At 44.8% G+C, this 26,078-nt stretch overlaps 1 protein-coding gene across 32 annotated transcripts in view; it reads right to left on the bottom strand.

Moving 5' to 3' along the window:
• PPP2R5C (protein phosphatase 2 regulatory subunit B'gamma) overlaps positions 1 to 26,078 on the bottom strand; it is a 166,724-nt gene that overhangs the window by 72,823 nt on the left and 67,823 nt on the right. For 6 of the 32 annotated variants that reach the window (XM_063792714.1, XM_063792711.1, XM_063792717.1 and 3 more), the window contains one exon: positions 23,044 to 23,147. The gene's annotated coding sequence lies outside the window, so the exon portion shown is untranslated. 32 annotated transcript variants of the gene reach the window in all.

The raw sequence follows: 26,078 nt of genomic DNA, 5'->3' as shown, positions 1-26,078 counted from the left end.
CCTCGCTCCAGGGAGTGTCCTGGGGGCGGCGGGGTGTTGCTGCTTTCCTGCAGCTCCTCTGCTTCCTCTGGTGCCGAGCATTTCCACACTCCTCTTGCCCTTCCCTGCCCCTACTGTCAACTTCCTGTTGAGGTTTCTTCTACAAGGCCTTTCCTTACTGCCTAGGTAAGATGTATGACTCTGAGCAAGTCATCTGGCACTTGTTAGTGCTTTAAACAGTTAGCTATCTGCTTAGTACCTCTTACTCCCAACTAGATGCTTTTTGAGGGTAGGTGCCATGTGACTATGTCTTCTAGTTCTCTATATGCCCAAAGGCCCAACATTGAGCCTTGCAAATAACAAGCACACAGACTCTGCTGTCTGAGCAGACCCATTCTGTAGGAAGCTACGGTTTCCCTGTTTCCTACACTGCATTCAGAGATCAGAAGCACACACGCAAGGCCATGGGAGTGGGGTGTACTGCCTGTAGGATCCTAAAACACCATGAGAACAAAAATTTTATTCCTAAATACTCTGAGAACTCAGTGGCTGTGCAACTATTTGAAACGAGTAACTGTCATTACAGCGTTCAGGACTCTTCACATTCAGATATCCAGTCTTTTTCGATGAAAAACGTTCATTTTTGGAATTACCTCTTTGCTTGCCTTCAATTCTCATCAATTCTACACCTTTGTTTGTACCCTAATTTGCCAGGATTACCTTCAATGAGCTCGTGTGTGTTGTCGCAGCCTGTGTATTTGGAGCTGTTTGGCATTCTCACATTCTTGGCACTGCAGAGAACTGAGAGTCCACCGTTCTCCCTACGAGCCACGCTATGCACAGCTTGGCTCCTAAGGAGTAGCCAGTTAAGTCCTTTAAGGACATGTCCTCGCCAAATCCTCCTAACAGCAGTTCAAGCCAGTGCCGTTACGCCGATCTAGAGGCGAGGACACAGGTACGAGAGCCAACACAGCTTGCCTAAGGCCACGGTGCTATGAAGTGGCAGATACGGACACGAGGGCCAAATGTACCCTTTTCAGGGAACTGAAACTCAAAAGGATGTTGGGATCATTCAGAGTGCAGTTAAATCACTCTTACATGCCTCAAAATGCCCTAAAAGCATCATTCGCTTTATAAACACTGCACAGTAACTGATACTCAGAATAAAAGACTAAGTTGTCATTCAAACACAAAAGCAAATTTATTACAATTAAGAAGGAAGAGCAGAGTAACACGGTTTTTAATAAAATTTCTATCCAAACTGTTCTAAAAGGCAAGTGAATTTCAATTCTTCTAGGCTTCCAGACAGGGTGTTTCTGTAGAATTTTTGCTTATAGACCATAAGCAGATATGCTGGTGATTATAATCTCATGAGCTCTTTTTTTCACTTAAAAAATCTCATTTGACTATTTTTTTTAAAAATAATTTTACTGTTTTAAAAAAAACCTGTAACAATGAATTGGGTAAAAAAGTAAAAAACTGCATCCTTGGGCCCTATCAAATATTTCCATTTTTTTTTGAATGCAAGTTAATTTAACAACTTCTTCATCAACATATTTTAAAAATCTTATTTTCTGCTGTGTTGACAGGACTGTACCACGGGGAAACAAAAACGGGTGGAGGTGGTGGAAGAATATGCTTCATACCTTTACGCATTCTGTTTTGTAACAGTAAAGTGTTATTACAAATGCCTCATACTTGTATAGATCATTTTAGCTTTTCCCATTATTTAATTAATATGTTATTGTGAATTTGAGACAATTTCCAAATATTTCAAGATAAATCCTCAATCATACCCCAGAGCAATATACATGGACATACTCATGCAAAATCCGTAGGGGGAGAGGAGAAAAGACCCAGGGCATCCAAAATGACAGAAAGAAGGTGGAGATAAGAATGTGCTATTCTGGCCAGGCGCAGTGGCTCACGCCTGTAATCCCAGCACTTTGGGAGGCCGAGGTGGGTGGGTCATCTGAGGTCAGGAGTTCGAGACTAGCCTAGCCAACATGGTGAAACCCCATCTCTACTAAAAATACAAAATAATTAGCTGGGTGTGGTGGCAGGTGCCTGTAATCCCAGCTACTTGGGAGGCTGAGGCAAGAGAATCGCTTGAACCCGGGAGGCTGAGGTTGCAGTGAACTGAGATCACACCACTGTATTCCCACCTGGGTGACAGAGCAAGACTCTGTCTCAAAAAAAAAAAAAAAAAAAAAAAAAAAAGAAAAGAAAAAGAAAAAGAAAAAAAAAGAATGTGCTGTTCTTTAAAAAACGTATTTACTAAAGGGAAGCCTGTTATTAATCAGTGATAAATAGAGATGTTTAACAAAGATCTCCTTTAAAGTAGGCTGGGAGCATTCCTGTCTAGCTTTATACATGCTCCTGGTCCCAACAGTCAGGGAGCTACAGAAACTGAATGCGTTTCACTGGTCACTGATATCTAGAGTGCAGGGTGAGCCTCGGGGTTACTCAAGATTGGAACGTAGGAAGAAAACAGCAGGGTGTCTATTTATACTTTCTTCTACAAAGAACAAGAAATTACAACATACTAATATTCAACAGACAAATTTACACGCAGTGGAGGTGTGTGCTGGAGGTTGTTTTTGCTGCCAGGCAAGCGTGGACAGAAGAGTTTGGAGACCACTACTGGGCAGTGAAGGCTTTTGTAAATGAGTCCTAAACGGCGAATACCACAGCCAACTTCACCGATGTTGCTAGCAACATGTACCTCAATTACAGAAGGGAGTGAGAGCTGTGACATACATGCTTAGCCACCAAATCATAGAATATGAGGAGGTAAGGCTGAATTACTAAATTGTCACTATGCACCAAGAGGCATCAGGTAAACTGTGGATAGGAAACTGATTGAAAAAAAGAAGCCAAGCCCACATTTACATGAAAAGTCTTGGTGGTCAAAAGAAATGCTCCAAGACACCATAAAGGACCAACTTTCAGCATGGCAGCTGCAGAAAGACAGCAGAACCAGGACTTTCTGCTGCACAGATGCTGGGGCCTTCCAAATAAGCATTACCCCGATGGAGCAAGGAGACACAGCTGCAAAAACTACCAGCCTAGACAGTGACAACTCAAAAGATACCCCAGAATGTGCAGGCTCACAAGGGTGGGAAGTACTCCCTGGTCACTCACGTAATATTCACTAAGCAGCTGAAGCAGTCAAGTTTCAAACACAGAGACCACAGCGTCATCAGGTCAAGCAGCACCCTCAGCTTCCATGCACGTTTTTATTTTTTTTAACTAGAGACAGGGTCTCACTATGTTGCCCAGGCTGGAGTACAGCGGTATAATCCTGGCTCACTGCAACCTTGACCTTCCAGGCTCAAGCCATCCTCCTGCCCCAGCCCTCTGAGTAGCTGGGACTACAGGCATGCACCCACACCCAGCTAGTTTTTAAATTGTTTATAGAGACACAATCTCACTATGTTGGCCAAGGCTGGTCCTGAACTCCTGCGCTCAAGCGATCCTCCTGCCTCAGCCTCCCAAAAATGTTGGGATGACGGGTGTGAGCCACCATGCCAGCCCCACGTGTATTCTTCTATGCAAGGTGCTCCCAGGGTCCTGGGGAGGTCTATGCAAGTCGCGAGCCCACAGACAAGAGATCTCACGCAAAACAGAAAGAAGCGCTTAAGCTCTCGGAAAGGCAGGAGCCAACATTTAGCGACGGTGCCATCTTGTCTTTCGAATGTATTTATTCTTAGTACAAAACGAGTAGGAACAAAGTTGAACTAACAACTTGGGGCAAATTTGGGATTCATCATTAATATGTACTAAATTCCACTCCCCTCTATGTCCCAGATGAGGAAACGTAGCACAGGATGAGTTTCCCCCACCAAGCAAACAAAAGCTCAGCAGTTCTATTTTGTTTTTAAAGATAATATTTACATGCCACTTTTTGAAATGACCATTTCTCCATGACTTCTAGTGTCTCCTCTGTCCTAGAGCAGTGTCTGTGCAGGCAGGGCTCTCTCTCTTCTTGGCCACTGCCTCATCCTGCACCACCTGGAGTCTGAGTTTCTAGAGCCCTAGAAGACTTAATGTCTGGTTGATTCCTGCGCCTGGTCCCTCCTCACGTTTTCACTGCTCATGGCCCTTTATATCTCCCATACAGATCTGGGGAGAACTTAAGAATCTGGCAGGATTGAGTCTTCCAATTCATGAACACGGACTGTTTCGCCAATTACTCAAGTTCTCTTTAAATGTCTCCCAATAAAGTCTTCTAATTTTCTTCTCAAAATATGCAAAACATTAATTTTCAGATTTTATTCTTAGGTATTTGCTATGTTTTGATGTGATCGTCAATGGTATCTTTAAAAACATTTAATTTTCTAACTGCTGTTGCAATACAGAAAAAATGGTTTTTGAGTATCACTTTTATATGTAGCGATCTTGCTAAATCCCTCTGGTTTTCCTTTCATCTGCAAGTCCCCACATTGTTCTTCTCTTTCTTATCTACTGCGCTGACCAGGACCTCTGAGCAACGCTGAGAGGAGCAGTGAGAACAGCCCCTTGCACCCATCCCCGACTCAGAGGGGAGCTTTTACTAGCTAACCATTGATTTGATGCTTGCTCTAGCAGCCTGTGGATAACAGTTACCCGAGTAAGAAACTGACCTATGGATTCAATGCTATCCCAATCCATATCCCAACACACACTTCTGTGGAACTGAATACATGGATTCTAAAATGTATGTGGAAATGCAAGGGGTTAAGACTAACCAAGACACCCCTGAGAAGAACCAAGCTGGAGGACTTGCTGTTCCAGAAATCAAGACTTCCTGTAAAGCTTCATGAATGAAAACAGCCAGGCTCTGTGCTGTCACACAGGCTCATGCATAAATCGACACCTGACTTGTGACAGCAGAGGGTTGCAGAGGAGTGAGGAAAAGTCGGCCTTTCAACACGCTGTGTTGGGACAACTAGGTACACAGGGACAAAAAAGAAAGAAAAGAAAAGAGCAAAGAAAGAAAGGAAGGAAGCAACTGGGTCAAATTATATACATATATATTAAAAAAACAAACTCCTGGTGGGTTATAGACTTAAATCTGAAAGGCAAAACTCTAATGCTTTTAAAAAATAATATAGAAGAATGTCTTACACAGGGAAAGAAGTAGAGAAGGACTTCCTTAGACACAAAGCCAGTAATCGTTACAAGACTGGTTGATCTACACTGAGATTAAACATTTTCCTTCATCAAGACACCCACAAGGATGAAAAGGCAAGGCACAGGATAGAACTATTTGAATACATATAACCAACAGACTCATATCCAGAATATATAAACATGTCCAATAACTCAGTAAGAAAACTTCAGAGTACAAATAGAAAAATAGGAAAAAGTCTTAATCAGGTTCTTCACAAAATAGATCCAAATGGCTAACCACGTATGAAGGGCTCGTCACTCTCATTAATAACCACCAGAGAAATGCAAATTAAAACCACTACGGACAACACCAAATAGCGCCTCAAGGAGCTGCTTTGTGGCTGGAGCCCGAACACCACCCATGGGCGGGGCAGTGCGTTATCAGTGGTGTTGAGGATACACGTGGCTGACAGCCAGGACAGCACTCCTGGCATACCACCTCACGACACTCACATACACGTCCATCACAACCGAGGTAAAGGAATGTCCACAGCACAACATCCTAACAGCTCAGACTAGAAACAACCAAATGCCCATCAGTGGTGGATTAGGTAAATGCAAATGCAGTCTATATAACATTCCAAAGCGATAGAGATGAATGAAATACAGCTATACACAATATGGATACGCCTTACAAAATACTGTTGCATCAAAGGGGCAGATAAGGAGGATTTATTCAGTATAATTTCATTTATAGGAAGAAACAGGAATCCCTAAAACTATAAAAGACTTACAGGGGGCTTTTAGGGTGCCCAGCCTGAATGGTGGTTATGTGGGTATTTGCTTTATAATTATTCACTACACATTTGTTTCATATGCTTCTGTATGTGAGTTATATTTCAAATAACAAAGGCTAAAGATACATGCATATGGCTAAAAAATGAAAATGGAAAGAACCTAGTGAGACGTGAGTCTCCTTCCACACACCCACCCTCTGGCCTCCCTCTCTTCTCCCAACTCCCGCTGTTGCCAATCGGGGTGTCCCTGGGCTGCTCCAGGGGTACACTCGGGTGCACGATCGTCAGCCGTTTCCTGCCTGGTTTTAGATGTGTCAACACTGACGACCTCTAAACTCACCTGGATCTACCTGAGACCAGAAGACATACTCGCACTCACGAAATCCCAACAGTTTCTTTCTTTCTTTCTTTTTTTTTTTTGAGACAAAGTCTCGCTCTGTTGCCCAGGCTGGAGTGCAGTGGCGTGATCTTGGCTCTCGGCTTACTGGAACCTCCGCCTCCTGGGTTCAAGCGATTCTCCTGCCTCAGCCTCCTGAGTAGCTGGGACTATAGGTGCTCGCCACCACGCCTGGCTAATTTTTGTATTTTTAGTAGAGATGGGGTTTCACCACATTGGCCAGGCTGGTCTCGAACCCCTGACCTTGTGATCCGCCTGCCTCGGCCTCCCAAAGTGCTGGGATTACAGGTATAAGCCACCACGCCCGGCCCCCCAACACACTTTCTAACGTTTCTCTACATAGTGTGTCATGCTGAAGAATTTAAGCTTCTAATTTTTTGATTGAAAAACTTTCCCAATTAAGATAAGGATCTAGGTGATCTCTAATTTTTTTCTATTTATATAAAGATTCTCTCTTAAAAGAAAGATCAGTAATTATGCTTGCAAATGGATAAAATAAAAACTGTGGTATGACGTGCTTATCAGATCTAAAGCATGGGTGGGGAGCAATTGGGATATAAGAACTAAAGTCTCAAGGCCGGGCGCAGTGGCTCATGCCCGGCTCATGCCGGACGCAGTGGCGCAGTAATCCCAGCACTTTGGGAGGCCGAGGAGGGCAGATCATGAAGTCAAGAGATTGAGACCATCCTGGCCAACATGGTGAAACCCCGTCTCTACTAAAAATACAAAAATTAGCTGGGTGTGGTGGCACGTGCCTGTAGTCCCAGCTACTCGGGAGGCTGAGGCAGGAGAATCGCTTGAACCCAGGAGGCGGAGGTTGCAATGAGCCGAGATCACGCCACCACACTCCAGCCTCGCGATAGAGACTCCGTCTCAGGAAAAAAAAAAAAAAAAAGAACTACAGTCTCAGAGCAGCCCCAACCATGAGGACACAGCCTGCATCACTAGGAAGTATTTCGCAAACGCATCCCATACATACACGCCAGGCACTGTGCTAGGCACTGATGATAGATACATTAAAACACAGTATCTGATCTAAAAGAAAACTACCAGAATATGGGAGGTGATGAATTCTGCTGGGAGACATGCGGATGAAGGCTCAGGGAGAACAGGAACCACAGCTGAGGAGAGGCTGCAGTTGCTGGGAAGGCACTGAAGGCCGCACTAAATGGGGAGACTGTCTAGAGGCACTCACTTGTCAATCACAGGGGCCTGAAGTTACAGGAGAGATTAATCAGGCTGCATTCTCCTGGAAAATCAATTTTCCTCAAAAGACAGTATCTTAAAAACGAGAACAATTGATAATAATTTACATACCCTACATTAATCATACTGGATGCTTAATTATAAATTTTCTCAGAGGAGGAACTTTGTCTTTTTACCATTTTTATCCTCAGCATCTAAAACTGGCCAGCACATAGTGGGACCACAGATGTCTGCTGAATGAACAGATCCATCTGAGGAAAACAAACTCAGGTAATTTAACTGAGAGGTACCGTTTGAAATATATTTATATCAAAATAACGCCACCTGTATCAGAGTAGAATGCAACATCTACATAAACTTTTAAGATAAAACTCAGGTCTTCAAAGAAACTGCTCTTAGTAGGCATTTCTCTTCTGTGGAATCTCTGCAGTCAGAGGTGCTTTGATAGAAAAATCTAAAAAGTTCTGTGGGAAGAGAGATTTGAATCAGAGGATTTTTAAGCAGATGAGCGATCCAACTTGATCTCTGTTCAGGAGAGACATGGGTGAACTGAAACCAAGAAGCCAGAGGTAGGCAGTTCTCCTTCAGAAGAGAAGGCCCTTAGCTACAGCCCATGAACCCAGCCCTCAGCCCTCTTCCAGGCAAACCCGACACACAAGCTCTGCCTTCCCCGGTACAGGCCTGCCAGCCCTCATTTTTGGTAACAAGGATCTCTTACTCTATAAATCCAAGCTTCTACAAGTTGAAAGCTCGATAAACATAACAATGAAATACTTCTATATATCTACAAAATGTCAAGACTAACTTCTACCCTGACCCTTAGCACCTACATAACTTCAAAATTGGGTTAATCTTCTCGTACTGTTTGTAACTCGGTAGATGACTTCTGAAATTTACAATAAATCCTTCTTAATTTCAAAGTGCAAGTGTCTTATTTTATCCATTCTAATACATACATTTTTCATATTAATGTCTCTAAAATCAAGTTACATCTTTCACTTTCCTTTTTCTTTTTTTGGTAATTCTTTAAAAATGGTTTGGACTACAATGAACAGTGCCTTAGGTGTGATGAGATATGGTATCTTAGCTTCCCTGCACACCCGTGCCTCTGCTCAGGTTTCTAAATGGATGTTATTTCATTCAAATGTAGCCAATGTCCCCGCCTCCCTCCGGGTCTGTCTGTACCACCCAATGTGAAGGAGTTGAAGCAAGCTGGCTTCAACGTGCCCACTCTAAGTGTTCCCGGTTCCAGCGTGTGGCTGCCTGTAGCTAGGTCTGTTTGGCGGGGCCCCATGAGAAACCTGGAGAGGTGGTGCACAGCCCTTCCTGTCACCAGGGATGCTGAAACCATCTTTCCACTCCGTGTGGGTGGATTTCGGGCAAAATGAACAGTACCGCCAGGTACACTTCATTTGGGTATAAATTTGGTAACGTGGGGCTGGTCTGCAGTTTCTACACTGACACTCGTTTACATGTTTGGATAGAGACAACCCATGGCTCACAGTCCACCATAACGTTCCAATGCTGTGGTTTATCCAGCTTTGTTGTACACATGTACCAAGGTTACATTATCTTTCCTGGAGAGGAAGATGTGCTAACCCCAGGACCAAGCTGGGGTTCCCTCACAAACCTGAGCTGCTCCTACCTTAAACCCTTTGGGTTTTTCTGATTTGTTAGCCTGGTTTTATTTGCATATGAAGAAAGGGGTAGTATTCACTTCCCCCACAACTTTCTACCACCAACCCCATCATCCCTTTCTCATGAAATTAACAGTATAATTTAATAAGGCAGATATTTTTCATTTCAAAAGGCAGTGGTTGAAGCTAAATTCTAGCTCATTTATGCTTTCCGCCCATGAAGACTGGCAGCTTCTACCAGGGAATGGGTGGGGAAGGGTGGGGTGGGGTGGAGTGGAGAGGCGCCCCGGATGGAGAGAAGTCAGGCTGAAATGGGCAAAGGCCAGGAGAGGCTGCTTTCCTCGGAAAAGCTCTTCAGTGAATTTTTCAGTAAAGGGAGTCATATGGAAGAACAAACTGACTCCCGGTTCAGACTCTGCCAAATCAGAACATGGTAAAGTCATGAAATTATTCTCAGCCTCAGGTTCCTCAGCTGTAAAATCTCCTGTGGACACACATGCACATTCAGAATGAACCTTCACTCCGGCTGCAGGCAACAAGAGGAATTCAACGGTGTTAGCTGAATTGGAAGATTCAATTTTTTTTTTTTTTTTTAAACAGGGAAAGGTTGAGACAGGTCAAACAAACTCCTAGGGATAAAGATATAAATCCAGCACAGCATTATTTCCGGATACAGGCCATATTTCCCACATAGGACTCTAGTTCTAGAAAGCCTTGGGGAGAACAGGCACTCAGGGCACTGATTACTAAATGCTCAACACCCTTCGTGCAGCCCGTTATCGCTTCATCTTCCACTTTCACTAGCATGACTGGTGAAATACTGAATGTTAACAATATTACTGCACCTGGTGACAAGAAGCTCCAACAATGCAGTAGCTCATTTATCCAAAGAACAAAGGCAGGTACTGTCTCAGGAAAAGTAACAGCTCTTAACATTTGACAAGAAGATGTAATAAGTTCTTTTCAATTCCATCTTGAAATTGATTCCAGAACCTTCAATATGTTTACCAGCAGACAAAGCAGTGTAGAGGCGTGAAAAAGATACACTGAAAATACACATTTCTTTCAGGCCCTTTTTATGTTCTCTACTTCCTTTCTCCATGTCTCAGACAGAGGAGGTTCAAGTGCTTCCTTCTAGACACGAACTCTTGCTGAAACTTGGCTCTTCCTTCAAATGACGTCCAGCCCGGGGATGACAGCAGGGAGGGCCGGTGACAGACACAACCCAATGAGCATGCGGCCTGTGTGCCAGGACCTACCGGGCCCTGTGGTGCTGCCGGAGCTCCAGCCTTGCAGGGGCAGCCGGGGGATCAGGGCCACAGAGCAACACGGGTACCATGTCACGTGCCAGAAACCACGATATCAGGACTGTGTGCACGTGTGTGTCCAATCTCTGGGGAGGTGAGACAGAGAGAAACCAGTGCCAGACCGCTCCGGCCCCTCCCGCAAGCTGCCAGCCTCCTCGAACTTGTCAAATACCCACCGTTCCACTCTCTAAGATTCGAATTAGTTACCTGGTATTGGTATTAACCTACTTTGCGTTCTGGCCTCCACCTCACCTGGCCATCAACTCAAAAAAACAAAAAAACAAAAAAACAAAAACCCAAAAAACCAAAAACAGATAATCACTTTAAGATGGATGATGATGAAAATGAGCACTAGCTATCTTTAAGAATGATTGTAGGGGCAAAGGATGAACTGTGCATTGTTGAAGCAGAGGCAATGAATGATGAAGGTAGTCCGATTAAGGTAACACTGATGGCTTTGAAAACATCTGTACAGCCAAGGGCTTCCCTTGGGCTATGAAATACCACCACCTGTGGCGTTGTGGGTGAAGTGTGGTTCAGGGCCCGTGTGTATCAATGGATGGCACTTAGTAGCTGGGGAGGAAGATGCAGAGTCAGAGACAGGAGGATGTGAAACTCTTCAGAATATCTGGAAAGTGATCTCCCCCTGGAGGTGGCAGCAAGGTTCCACAGAAAAAAGTAAAATTTGCTGTTGCTGAAGATGATGATGATGATGATAAGGAAACTGAGGACAAATCTCCAGTGAAGAAATCTATACGAGATACTCTACCCAATCATGCACAACAATCAAACCAGAATGGAAAAGACTCCAAGTCACCAATGTCAAGAAAAGGTCAGGAATCCTTCAAAAAATAGGAAAATACTCCTAAAACACCAGAAGAACCTAGTTCTGCAGAAGACATTAAAGCAAAAATGCAGCCAAGTATAGCAAAAGGTGGTTCTCTTTTCAGAGTGGAAGCCAAGATAATCAATTATGTGAATGGCTTCTGGATGACTGACTAGAGGGCTACTCAAGATCTCTGGCAGGGCAGGAAGTCTCTTTAAGAAAATAAACAGTTAAAAATGTTCCATCTTATTTCATATCTCTAACAGTTGATATCTGGCAGTCCTTTTTGTAATGCAGAATGAGAACTTTCCCTACCATGTTTGATCAATGCTGTCCAGGTTCCATTGTCAAGAATATGTTGTTCCCAAATGCCAGTTTGTTTTAGATAGGGTCTTGCTCTGTCACCCAGGCGGGAGTGCAGTGGTGTGATCACAGCTCACTGTAGCCTCAACTTCCTGGGCTCAAGCGATCCTCCCACCCCAGCCTCCCAAGCAGTTAGAACCACAGGCACATGCCACCACTCCTGGCTAATCTTTTTATTTTTTTGTAGAAGACAGAGTCTTGCTGTGTTGCCCAGGTTGGTCTTGAACTCCTGGGCTCAATCAATCTTTCCCCTCTGGCCTACCAAAGTGCTGGGATTACAGGTGTGAGCCACTGCGCCCAGCCCAAAATGCCTGTTTAGTTATTAAAGATGGAACTCCACTCTCTGCTTGGTTTTAAGTACGTATGGAATGTTATGATAGGACATAGTAGTAGCGGTGATCAGACACGGAAATGGTGGGGAGATAAAAAAAATACATGCGAAATAAAACTCAGTATTTTAATAAAGTAAAAAAAAAAAAAAAGAAAAAAGACACATCACTCCCATCCATGCCCTCCCGAGCTAAGGCTGGTCTACCCATGCCAGGTGTGAGCAGGCACCACGGCCACGCTGCTCTCAGGGGACTGACCACACCTGGGAAGGGCTGGACATAGATGCATGACCTGGAGGATGATTCTGGGATAGAAGCAGGCGGCCCTCAGGTGGTGACTCACAGCTCCCCAGTACACTACCCTCATGCCTGTCACCAGCACACCTGGGTGGGGACCCTGATGAGTGCACGCAGAGCACCCCGGTTGGGGCCGAACCCCAGCTTGCTCCTCACTCCCCTTTCCTCAGGATGCTCCAGTGGCCGCTCACCAGCCAGGAAAGCAAACCAACAAGCAACGTAGCCACTGAGAGCCCACGGGCGCTCCTGCCCTCTCCTCCTGTTTCAGTGGGGACTTGAGGGGGCAGGCTGCACCCGGAAACCTTGGCTTTCGACCACTTTCTCAAAGGGCCCATCATATCACACTCCCTAAGTAACACGACTGTAATACGGCTGGCCGGTTATTCAAGAGGTTTACCAGCTAAAAGGTTCATTTTTCCACTGGAGAAGATATGTCACCTAAAGATTTGATATTTTTATTATTCATGGAAATGAGGAACATTCTAGTGTTTGGGTAAGTGTTGAAAGACAGGGGACCCTTCTCTACCCATAAGTCTGCGCTGCCACTGAATTTCTGTTTTCCTGACACAGCAGGGTTTGGTGGGGGGAACCTGCAGGTATAACGAGGGCTCTGGGGGGCCTCCGCGAGGTGGACTCTCCACAGGAGCCGCAAAAGGTGGCACTAGAAATCAGGTGCCAAGAAGCTCCATGGGGAGCTGAGAGCTCAGTGGTCTCTGAAGGAGGAGGCGCTCCCCACCTTCCAGACTAAGCCTAGGGCAGCCTGTGAGGGACTGCACGACTCCAGCCTCCTGGCTGTCCACCTGGCCCTGGAGCCCTGCTCCCTGACCTGGCCCCACTGCCCCAGTTGGCCTCAAAGGGTCCCCTTTGACAGGTGCTCTCCTCCCCTGCCTCCCAGAAGCATGGCCGATCCTCTGCCTTACTCTCTACGGCTTTTGTGTCTGCGACTGGAAGGTTTCACTTCAAAAAGAACACCAACACCACAGTGACTGTGGGCAACCCCCTTTCCTCGCCCCACCTCCTCAGGTGAGGACTGACCGCTCAGCAGGGAGCCTCGCCTCCGGAGGCACAGAGTGAAAGTGTCTGTCTGGACACGGAACGAGCCGGCCCCGTGTCTTTCAATGCGGAAGCTCAGTTGGGTGATCTGAGAGGTGGTGGCATTTGGGGAAACCTCCACAGGCTGTCCCTCTAGAGTCTACTTTTCTGTACACAGTACTTCCTAGGACTTGCTCCCTATGGTCCAAGTTTTATAGCTAAACTAAAAACACTCAAGGCACAGCACTCTGAGGCCATTACTAGGCACAGTCGCCCCCTTCATTTCTAACTCTGAATCCTTCATTTAGCAAATATCTGTAAAGCCTCGAAGACAGGAAGCAGCAGTAAAACAAAGGTGTGAAGAACCCAGGCAGAAAGCCCAGTTGGAATCCCAACTCCACCTCTGACTACCTCAGTGACCCTGGGCAGAAAACGATCTCTTTGGGCCTCAGTTTTCTCAACTGGAAAATGGGAATAATTGTCTTTACTGGGGTTGATGTGAATTAAGACATGTACAGTGCTTAGAAAAATCCCTGAAATATAGCGTGTCCTCAGTAAATGTTGTTTTTGTTTTTTGTTAATGATGTATCAAGTGACTTACCAGCATCTATAACTCAATCTTGTTACTCTCCTGATGGTAACAGAAGCAACTAACGGAAGCAACTAACGGAAGCAACATTTTCATCCTCTCCAGGCATGTCCAAGCAGGCCTCTAATGCACTGCACTCAGCAACTAAATTTGTACCAAATGAAAGGCGGAATCTCAATTTGACAATGTCTGGTTCTGCATAACACAATTATGCATATGCCCTGATAAACAGCACAGCAATAGTGCTTTGCTGTTCTTGATCTTTTAACAGGGCAGTGCAATAGGAACTACTTAAATGTTGGTTGAAAGAGGCTGAATGAACCCCAAATCCAATTACTACAGATGTACCCACTAGGTCATGGGGGAGCCAATCTGTTTGGTGAGTTCACAAACATCTTAGTATTCTCAATCTGTGGCATAACTAGATTTGAATGGAAAAATATCCTTAAAGTTTGATAGGTTATAAAAGACCGGTGGAGTGGAGCTTTTTTTTTTTTTTTTTTTTGTGGTTGGGGGAGCAGGTGGTGCTGGAAGCTCACATGGGTAAGAAGATAAAAACCAGAAAGCAGCAAGCGGACGAAAAAGGCAAGAGACGCTGCTATTAACTAGCCGTGACCAGCTGCTTGACCGTTTTGGGCCTCAGTTTCTACACCTGAAAAATGAGGTTCTTTCTGACTCTTTTGAGACTATGAGAGAATGCTTCTTTCAGGAACTTGAGTGCCAGCTGCAAATCCCAGAGAGGGGGAAAAATGAAAATACAACAGGGTCTCTAAACAGGAACAGAGAAGAGAATAATGTGATATGTATGTTTTTTAATCCAGGAAAATGAGGTACAAGGTGGGCACTACAAGAAGGACCATATAAAAACCTATAAATGAAATCTTTCGCTCTGTGTATAGGGACCACTGGTCTTTACGTGAAACAACTTAGTATTCAATGGCTAATGTGATATGTAAACATGTGTAACTTATTTTTGAAGAATTTTCTTTTCAGAAAAATAATACATGCTCACTGTAAAATAGAAAAAAAAAAAAAAATCCAAACAACACAGGAAAGGCCAACCCAGAGAGAACACTGCTGGCATCTCCGAGTGTGTGCGGACGAGCGCGCCACTGAGAGCCAGGCCTCATGGGCTCCTCTGTTCTCTACCCACACCCCCGTGTCCAGCATGTCTCACATGCCAACAAATAGGTAATGCCATTGTCAACTGTTTGAAATTTCACTGGGCATGCGTGCTACGATTCAATAAATCAAGTCAGGCTTCTCGTGGTGTTCTTTAAAAGCATTACATCACAAATAATGTTTTACTTTATGATTACAGATGGAGGATGGAATACATTTATCTGAGTCTACTCTCTTCTGAAACCTCACTAAAAAGACAGGGAATTTTGTAAAGAGTTTACACTTTCCAGGACATGGGATCACAGGGCCGGAGGGCAGGCAGGGAAGCAGCCAGGCGTGCACTGGTGAAGCCTCACCAGCTCAGGTCAGGGTGTCCACAGGTGCCCGTGGAGTAGGGGCACAGATGGGGAAGAAGAGGACTGGCAGGAAGTCGTCGCAGGCTGTTCTCACAGGCCCTGTGCCACCTGTGGTCACGTAACTTGACTCTGGAAATGAGTGTTCTTTTTTTTTTTTGGACACAGAGTCTTGCTCCGTTGCCTAGGTTGGAGTGCAGTGGTGCGATCTTGGCTTACTGCAACATCCGCCTCCCGGGTTCAAGTGCTTCTCCTGCCTCAGCCTCCTGAGTAGCTGGGATTACAGGCATGTGCCACCACTCCCGGCTAATTTTGTATTTTTAGCAGAAATGGGGTTTCACCATGTTGGCTAGGCTGGTCTCGAACTTCTGACCTCAGATGATCCACCTGCCTCAGCCTCCCAAGTGCTGGGATTACAGGCATGAGCCACCGCACCCGGCCTTTTTTTTTTTTTTTTTTCTTTTCTAATTTGAGACAGAGTCTTGCTCTGTCGCCCAGGCTGGAGTTCAGTGGTGCAATCTCGGCTCACTGCAACCTCTGCCTCCCAGGTTCAAGTGATTCTCCTGCCTCAGCCTCCCGAGTAGCTGGGATTACAGGCGCCTGCCACCACACCCAGCTAATTTTTGTATTTTTAGTAGAGACGGGGTTTCACCATGTTGGCCAGGCTGGTCTCAAACTCCTGACATCAAGCAATCCGCCTGCCTTGGCCTCCCAGAGTGCTGGGATTACAGGCATGAGCCACCATGCCCAGCCAAAATAGTGAAGATTTATACAACCAAGAAGAAAGGACAACACAACCCTCAAAGGATAGGCTGTGTGCCAGGGGCTGCCTCCTCCTTCCCTGGGGCTCCTCCTTTCTGAGAAGATCATGTGCCTGGGAGGCACAGTGCTTTGCTTTTCACAGCCTCCTGGGGCGAGCGGGACAAGAGGTGAGGCCAGGGCCCTGAAGGTAAAGGAGGGGCTGGGAAGACCGCCTGCTCGTTACAACATATAGAGCATATGAGAGAAATGTGCAGCAAATGTGGCAAAATATTGACAAATGGGTGAAATTTTGATTAAATTCTTTATATCATTCTTGCAACTTTTCCATTCTTTTGAAATTATTTAAGAAAGTTAACAAATAAGCAAACAAACTACAAATCAGGAATGGAAAGTGAATTTTACCAAATGCCATCTTCAGATTCACGAGACGCTTGCATTTACCTGCCTTCGACGATTACTACTTCTTGCACGCTATGATTTCTCTCCTTTTTCCACCACACCGGCTCCAGGTCTACTTGTCTTTACTCTCCCCGCTTCATCGCTGTCTGCCCCCTTCCAAAACCTGCTCTTTGCTTTCATTCTTTCTTTTTCTTAGTTGATTCATTTCTGCTTTTGTCTTTAAAGAACACAGTAATTCTTCAACTTACTTTGGTTCTTTGCTACCTCTTTAGTGTTTAAATCACTTCTTTTGATTCTTATTTAATAACAATCTTTACACATTAACTCTGTAAGCCATTACCTTATCTCATTTTTTCATTAATTTGGAGGCAATGGTGGTTCTGCACATGAGAACATAGCCAAGTCCGACAGCCCAGCCTGAATCTCAGTCTCCCACTTGCCAGCTGTCAATTCTGGGGCAAGTGACTGAGCCTACCCTTCCCATTCCCCCATCTGTGAAATGCGGATGAGGACAGCACCTCCTTCGAACAGGGACTGTGAGGAGTGAGTGACATAATAAATGTACATGCTTAGAATAGTGCTTTCAACATATTTATTAGGATTATTAGCTCTTATTCATTTAACAAGATTTGTTCAGAATCTACTTAGTGCTCGTGTTCTAGAGGTTGGAGATAAAGCTTCCAACAAAGCCCACAGTCCTCGCCTCCATGGAAGTTTTGCTTGAGCGACGAAGCTCTTCTCTGCCCCAAGGGACTCCCAGGGATGCCTGGTTTCCGCCTGTGTGTTTATTTCTATTTTTATTGCATTATAATGTGAGAATAAGGTTTCTAATTATTTCAAATTTTTGGAAATCACATCAGTTTCCTCTGTAAACTAGTATATATTAAGTTTAAAAACTTATACCATGAGGGCCGGGCACGGTGGCTCACGCCTGTAATCCCAGCACTTTGGGAGGCTGAGGCGGGCGGATCACCTGAGATCGGGAGTTCAGGACTAGCCTGACTGACATGGAGAAACCCCGTCTCTACTAAAAAAAATACAAAATGAGCTGGGCGTGGTGGTGCATGACTGTAATCCCAGCTACTTGGGAGGCTGAGGCAGGAGAATCGCTTGAACCCAAGGGGCGGAGGTTGCGGTGAGCCGAGATCGCACCACTGCACTCCAGCCTGGGCAACAAGAGTGAAACTCCATCTCAAAAACAAAACAAAACAAAACAAAAAACAAAAAAAAACTTATAAGATGAGCATTTGTTTTCCAGCCATCGAACCTGAAAGTCTCTACCGGCTCACAGTAGTAACAACTTATGTCTACCACATGACCTGGGAGGGGCCGAGAAGTCCAGGCGCGTCTCCCACCAGCACTGCACTCACTGATTTTGTCTTTAATCCCCTACAGTTCTCGCTTTATGTGTTTCAATGTTCAATCATTTAGGCCAAATTCATGGTAGTTATATCATCCTATGGACTGTACGCTTTAGCGTGATGAGTAACCCTGTTTGATTATTGTTTTGTCTTCACAATTTAGCTTTGCCCAGCATTGACGTCATGACCCTTGCTTTTCTTCTGCATCTGCCCGACATATACCTTTACTGTCTATTTCTTTTTAATACTCTTTTATATATTACCTATCTCTTCTTAGGATTTAAAGCCAAAGTTAGAAGATCCATGTTTGTTTAATTTGTTACTTAGAGTAACGCATCTATAAAGGTAAATGTAACTGAAATTATAGAAATAATCTTTAAGCTTTGCTAGCCTAGAAAAATGCATGCAACACCCCAGGCATTTAAAGTAGAGATATTATATTTAAAGAAATTTATTTTGTCTAAACAATATTTTGAAAAAGAACTATCTGCAGATCCTGGCATGAGACGTAAGTTTCCAAAATAACAGAATGACTCATTTATAATACAAAACCAGTTACGACAGTGTGTGTGATTCTAGCAGCTCTGATTTTAGGCTAAGGTTGGCAGGTCGGGAGTAGAGGCAGAAGGGCAGGGGAGAAGGCTGGCAGGTCGGGGGTAGAGGAAGAAGGGCAGGGGAGAAGGCTGGCAGCTCCGTCCATGATTTGGGGGCCGCGGGGTTCTCCATGGGTTTGCTCTCCCTGCTGCTCCGTAGGCGGCCACAGCTGAAGGTCAGGGACTTCCAACCTCAGCTCAGCTGAAACCCTGCCCAGCTTCACAGCCTCAACTGCAAAAAAAAAACCTTTCAGCTGCTAGGAAATCTAAGTTTCTTATTTATTGTTGCTTGTGGATTGAGGAATTTCCTTAAGTAATTAAAAAAATTTAATTTCCCATTGTATTTTATCTTACTAGTGTTTCCTACTATTTTCACTTTTAATTCTTTTAAGGAATACTAATAGTTCATCATTATTGGGTATTTTCTACATGCTGGTAATATATTACTGTAACTTTTCCCAGCCCACTAATCCTAGTAAGAACACACAGAGGGGCTACCATCATCCCCATTAGATAGACAAGGACAGAGGTCTACAGAGAGGTTAAGGCGACGCTCAGATGGGACCGTGCTGATGCCTGAGCCCAGGCAGGGCAGCTCGGAGCACCTGGTGATCTGCAAGGGCAAGAGGCACCCCGTGAGGGGACGGCTGTGCAGGCGGGGTGGTCCCACACATGCTACTGGTCCCTTACAGGGAGAAGAGTGGTCTCACCGTTCCTGCTCAAGATGAAGACTGTGTCTGTCCCCCGGGAGACCTCAGATGCCTTAACAAGAATATTACTTCTAAGACCTTTAAATTCCTCAATGGAAAAAGCCTGTGAATTGAAATCAATGGTTCCTAATACAAATTTGACATGGGCCAGGTTTCCCATTAGCCGGCATTACAGATGACAAGTGGGAAGGAGCCCTCTGAACAAACGTCTGGGACACTACCTTAACTGCAAGTCTGACTTGATAACATGATCACCAACCAAATACCTGAATCATCAACATTCCCCTCTACTGAGTTCTCTTGAGCACTCAGCTGACTGTAAACTGTGATCCCAGGTGGAAGTCACTGTGGAGTTTAGGCCACGTCAGTTCCTCGGTGTAATGCACCTCCCAGCTCTGTGCCAACACCCTGCCCTGGGCTTCCCTTATCCCAATTCATTCTGCTCCCCCAGCCACAGGACAGCACCACATCTTTGCTTCCTTGGATGGCCCCAGCTGAGCAGCCCATGCTCCCACCACCATGAGGAGCAGCCCAGTGTCCAGCCTACCAATTCTGGGGTTGCTGGACAGTCGGCTGTGCTGGAATCAGAGACTCCCAGTCCCTGAAGACACAGGCTGCATTTTTTTTTTTCCTTACTGTGAACGTGCTTTGAATACACTCCTAAAAAGTAAACAAAACAAAACAAAACACTTCTCCAAGCCACTGGCAAGTAGGCTTGACCCTACCAAGTAAGTGGAGCAAAGCTAAAGTCTGGCCAGACCTTCTAACCTTCCTCTGAGGCTCTGTGGCCACAGGCCCACCAGCAAGCTGGATATAATCAAGTACCAAGTCAATCTCTGAGATTTGAGGACTTTTTCTCACAGCTTTTTGGCAAAGTCATCTTGGGAGAGGAAAGAGTAGAGGTAGTCAATTAGAGAGTTGATTTCTGATTTTCCCAGCATGTAATAAAGATCCCCTCCTCTCATCCCCATCCAGACTCCTGATAACCAAATTATTACCTTAATAAATCCTCAGTATGAATGTCCCCAAGCAACTTGACAGGCCTGGGGCTTTAAGCATGCATTCTATGACCTCATAATTTAAAGAGATTTGGAGGCCAGGGCTGGCAACGCACCAGTGAAGTTTCACCCACCAGACACTGAATCTGGGAGGAGAATTTCTCCTTGAGCCATTTCTGCTGGAACAGCTGCCTGATCACAAGAGGAAAATGCCTCCTTAGATTAACTTGCTGGTGGCCTTGTGAGATACCTCAGCAGCCGCACTGAGACGCCACATCAAGGGACCATCTTTAGTTCCATTTTTTGAGAAGACTTTTTCTTTGGCTTGAAGAGGGTCCCCCTGAAGCTGACCCTCAGTGCTGCCGTCACTGCTGCAACCTCAGCACCTCCATGGCCTGCATGTGCAGACAGGAGAACCGGACCAGGTCAAGGTCCCACCAGTTCTGCAGACAAGGGTCTGGAGTCCAAGTAACCACACAGCACACCCTGCTCAAATTCTCAGGGTGACTCTTCACATGGGATATAATCAGTCTTGAATGGATCACATTTGCCACCCAGAGGAAGAGACAATGTCAAAACTTTGATTCAGGCCGGGTGTGGTGGCTGACGCTTGTAATCCCAGCACTTTGGGAGGCTGAGGCAGGTGGATCACTTGAGGTCAGGAGTTTTGAGACCAGCCTGGCCAACACGGTGAAACCCCATCTCTACAAAAATATAAAAATTAGCCGAGCGTGGTGGCAGGTGGCGGGTGCCTGTAGTCCCAGCTACATGGGAGGCTGTGGCAGGAGAATCACTTGAACCCTGGAGGCAGAGGTTGCAGTGAGCTGAGATCGCGCCACTGCACTCCAGCCTGGGTGACAGAGCGAGACTCCGTCTTAAAAACAAAAAATGCCAAAAAAAACCCTTTGATTGAATAAAGCTGGGAAGTGAAAACCCCTAGTCATGTTAGGGAATTTCACATGGCCTGTTACCATAATGCCTTGAGAAAACAGTTTTGGAACAGTGAACTGACTCAGCAATTCATCTGGCTGGGGGTGGTGGAACTCAAGTTTAGGTCCATGTGCTGCTCCCTCATACTGTGTCCTCTCAATGAAATGCATCCTTTACAAAATCGCAAGGGGGTGTGTCTTTGGGGCCAGACAATGAGAGCAAAAAATGAAGGGAAAATTAAGAACAACGGTTTACCCAAAGTGGTGGTTTCTGAAGAATGATCAAACCATATAATTAAGCCAATCATTTTAGTAACTGTGTGATCCTCTAACAACTTCTGCCAAACTTGGAGAGTCTAGGAATCTTTGGTAACACTATCTTCTTCAAACATTTGACCAATCAGAGCTGGCCAAGACATATCAGGCAAGACTCCTCATTACCAGAATGGCTGGGAAGCTCCACCTCGAATTAAAACCCTGACACCGGCCATGTGAACAGCAGCACCAGTGGCCTCTGGCCACGGCTGGCCGAGGGGCGGACCTAGGCGCCCATGTTTTTCCTGGACCACACTCCAGGGTGGCTTGGCGTGAGAGTAAACAACTTGATCAAGGACAAAGTTTTGACCAAGTCAAAGTTTTCCTCCTGAAAACTGAAGCTACCGATGACTTCTCACTAGACGGAACATGGGAAGAATCAGGCAGATCTAATCACTGCCAGTGTGGACATGATTGATTCCAGTACGTTTCAGATGCTGTGCCTAGTGTTCACACCGCAACCTCCCTGACTATCCACAACTGTCCTGTGAGAGAGAAACTGTTATCACTCCCATTTTCCAAATGAAGAACAGCCACTCAACAGTTCAATACTTGCTGGAGGTCCCACAACTGCTAACTGTATTGTGTTACTGAGTAAATGCAGGAGAGCATGCAGAGAAATTACATGGTAAAGCGCGGGGAAGAAGGGGCATGACACGCAAAGACTGGGAGTGGCGGGGTGGATGAGGACACAGAGGGGTCACTCACGCTGCTGGAGTCTGGACCCTTCTGGCTCCACAGTCCAGCTCCACCCTGCTCCTCTGTGTGGAGTCCCTCTGTGACTGTGCCTTAAAAACACTCGTCTTCATCTATGCAAGCCCAAGTGTGTCTCCACTGCTTGTAACCCAAGAAAGAGATGGGAAGGTGTCTTCGGAACAGATTCCCCAGGTGGAACCCAGAGTCGCCCACCCTGGGGTTTCCCGTACTTCAGTCCTGCATGAACACCTTCAAGATCGTCACAAATCTGTGTACAGTCAGGCTCTTATTTACTTGGTATTTTGCTTTAAATGGATACACTTTTTACTAAGCCCTGTCCTAAGCAATAGTAACCCAAGAAACCATGGATTTGATGTGCTAATTATATATTTTCACATTCATCAATATATAATTATTAAAGTAAAATAATACTCAACTCTGAATCACTTAAAATAACTGCCGTTAGCAGTGGTGTGCACTTGCCACACTTGGAGGAATCCTGGGCTATCTATCCCACAGTACAAAGAAAGAAGATAACAAGAAATCCTCTATTTGGCCTACACTGTAGATTTCTATGTTGACTATTATTGCTGAACAAATCTCCAATGATTACCTGAATGAGGAGCAAGAAAATCACTTTACCTCTGTTGTTCTGTTCTGCTCCTTTTCATTATGAGGACATACAGACCGCTTGCTCTCAGCCTTTGCTGATTCCCTGCTAGTCTTTGGTTCTACAAATGCAATACTATTTAGAAGCTCAGGGTTAGAATCTGTCCATGGTTCCAAGGCTATCCATGGGTTCTTTTTTAAGTTTTGCCTTCAAAGCTGTATCATAATATTGCTGCTTAAATAAGAATGTCTTTGGACAAGTTAAACTCAACTTTAAAGCCAATGTAAGTAACAGACTACAGTGGTCCATGTTGGGGATTGCTTCTAGGACCACCACGCTTACCCAAATCCACGCATATTCAAGTCCCACAGTCGGCCCGCAGAACCCGTGCGTATGAAAAGTTGGCCCTCTGTATACATAGGTCTCGAATCTTGTGCATTTGCAATCTGCATTTGGTTGAAAAAAATCCACATATAAGTGGAACTGTGCAGTTCAAACTTGTGACGTTCAAGGGTCAACTGTAATTCTTGTACTTATTTAAGGAATGTACTATGATAAGGAGTTGTGTCCCATCTTACAACTCAGGATGATAAGCATCTTCCTTTATGCATCTGCAATGGTTTTAGTACCACAAACTGGAAGGAAGCTTAAAAAGATGCTATGCCCACTGGCCCATTAGTAGCGTAAAAAAAATTTCTGAAACTGTTGAATAGCTCCATTCAAAAGCTGAACTGGTCCTCCTAACTGGTTTCTAGTTATTTTGTTTCCTTTAATAGCCTGTTGCACATGTTTTAATAGTTTAAGCCTTATCAAATTCTTTTCTGGATGTAGCCAAAAATAAACATAATGTCATATATAAATATAAGCATGTTTTATACATTAAGATATCCATGCCAACATATCACAGATAACATATTAAGAAGGGTCATATTTCATTTATGGTAAAACAAGTGCGAATAAAAAAATAAACAAAACTCAGCACACCTCTTTTCTCCCCAGGTGTGGAGTGAGGTGCCCTTCTGCTGGGCTCTGTTAATGTCCCCATGTAGCTGCCAGCCCTGCACATGCCACACGATGTTGTCATTTGCACATGGGTTGTTTGTCTATAATTTTCCACCAGCTGTAACAGGATCAGACACAAAAGTGCTCGGAAGTATTTGCTGAATGAAGAAACTTACAATAAAGCCCCAATACCTGCAAATGCTGCCGTGACGGTAACTTACTTATCACTCTAACTGAAGGCAATCTTTGCATCCTCTCACCCCCTTAGCGACACTTCCATTTTACTTTAAATTATACATATTTGTGTTCTCTTAGACTGCAAGCTCCCTGAGGGCTGGCAGACTCTATTGCTGCTTCTCTGTATTCCTTGCTGGATGAAACTGAATTTTCTATTTACATCTTTAAACCCCAGTATCTTATATTTGACCCAACTTAACAGAAGCTGCAGGTTTCTTTTAATGGAATGACATGTTTATATTAATTGTAACTAAGTACCACTGCTAGAGTGGTACTTAAAATGATCCAGATACACTTCAGGATGAGTGTTTAGAGCAGAGTCAGAAGCCCGCCTCAGGATTCATTCAGGTGCAGGCTGTGGACCTGCTGTCCAAAGCATGTCCAATCCGGGGCCCCACCTCGGGTGAATTTTCTGTTGCTCTGATTTATGCTGATTTGGGCCAACACTTGGCTGTCCTCAGCCTCAAAGCAGGACTGAATCGGGTCACAACCACCAAGGGCACAATGTAGCATTTGTTTACAGTTCTGAATGGATCATCCTTTGTTAATGTAAGTGAAACTCTGTGTCTTGTCTGGAGACAGCAGTGTAGAGTTCACAAGTTCTACTTGTGATAATCAAAGGTTTCAGTGAAATAAAACTTCATATGGGCTGTAAAACATGAGTTGGTAACAGGAACCCGAATTAATGAACTTGGAAATTCTCACTCTCCTATGGATTAGAACATATTTGTCTTGAAAAATGAATGGGAGAACAATTTGGCATTTCTAGGAATTATTTAGATCTACCTTGAATATAGATGCTTTTCTTTACAAAATGGTATTGTACACACTCTGAGGGTTCAGAAAATACCATTCATGTCCTAATCTCATTTCTGGCTCTTACTAGGCAAGAAAGCTAAGCAACAACTTGGGTCACAGAGGACCAAATAGAAACAAGTTTAAAAAAAATTTTTTTTTTGCCACTATGGACACTAAAACCAGTGTTCGGTCCCTAGGAGTAACATTTCAATACTGCGAAAAAAGAAAAATACGACAGCGACAGAACAACCAAAGTGAGACTAAGCAGCACCTTTGAAGACACTCAATTTGAAGGCACTGCGTAAGGATGAGCTGGGGGCAGGAAGGCCACCATGTGGAGCTGGATGTCTGATTGGGGGCACCTCATGTTGCCTGCTCCCGCTGTAATCAAGGTCCATGCATGGAAAACTGTCTAAACACTGACCAAACACACACACAAACACAGAGGCAAGGTTAAGAGGAAAAATCGTCTTCCTCAAAAAAATATCCAGCCTTATGGAATATTATAAGAAGTCTCGATGCTCAGTTAAAAGTAAAGCATGATCAGTGTTTTAACTGAAGTTAAGGCAACAAGCTCAATTACTTCAGGAAACTAAGAAACCTGTGTTCAGGCTGTCCAGAACCCCAAGTCCAGGTGGGGCCCCTAGCCCAGCACTTCCCTGATGTAGGTTCCTTCTGCTTGGCCTTCTTGCCTGGTAAGACCTATAAATGAAATCAGGAAATGAACGGTAGCTGGAGATTGAAGAAGGAAGCAGGAGAGGGAGAGAAAAGAGTTAAAAAGATGTTGTACTCAGAACTCATAGTAAGGATTCTTACAAACTTAAACATAATACAGGGTGCTTTTTCTTTTCTCTTCCTTTCCTTTCTCTTTCTTGGAGGAATGGAGAAGGGGAAGGCAAGCCCCATGCTCCTATTTCAAGGTTAGAACCCCACAGAGAGAACCCCACTAACTTCAGCCTGTGTTGACCAGAGTTCCACTAAATACCAGGAACACGCCAACCAGACTCAGCAATAAAAGAAACACGATTCAGATTTATCCTGAGGATATTTTCACGACTTCAACTTTCCACTGTGAAAAGTTGGAAAACATAGTTTCTGAGGTAAGAAAAAGAATATCTTTTGAGGCTGGGCACGGTGGCTCGTGCCTGTACTCTCAGCACTTTGAGAAGCCAAGGCCGGTGGATCACTTGAGGCCAGGAATTTGAGAACAGCCTAGCCAGCATAGTGAAACCCCGTCTCTATTAAAAATACAAAAAATTAACCAGGCATGGTAGCACACGCCTGTAGTCTCAGCTGCTCGGGAGGCTGAGGTAAGAGAATTGCTTGAACCCAGGAGGCGG

Source organism: Pan troglodytes, chromosome 15, assembly GCF_028858775.2.
Source record: "Pan troglodytes isolate AG18354 chromosome 15, NHGRI_mPanTro3-v2.0_pri, whole genome shotgun sequence".
NCBI lineage: Eukaryota > Metazoa > Chordata > Mammalia > Primates > Hominidae > Pan > Pan troglodytes.
This window is presented reverse-complemented; position numbering and strand designations above follow the sequence as displayed.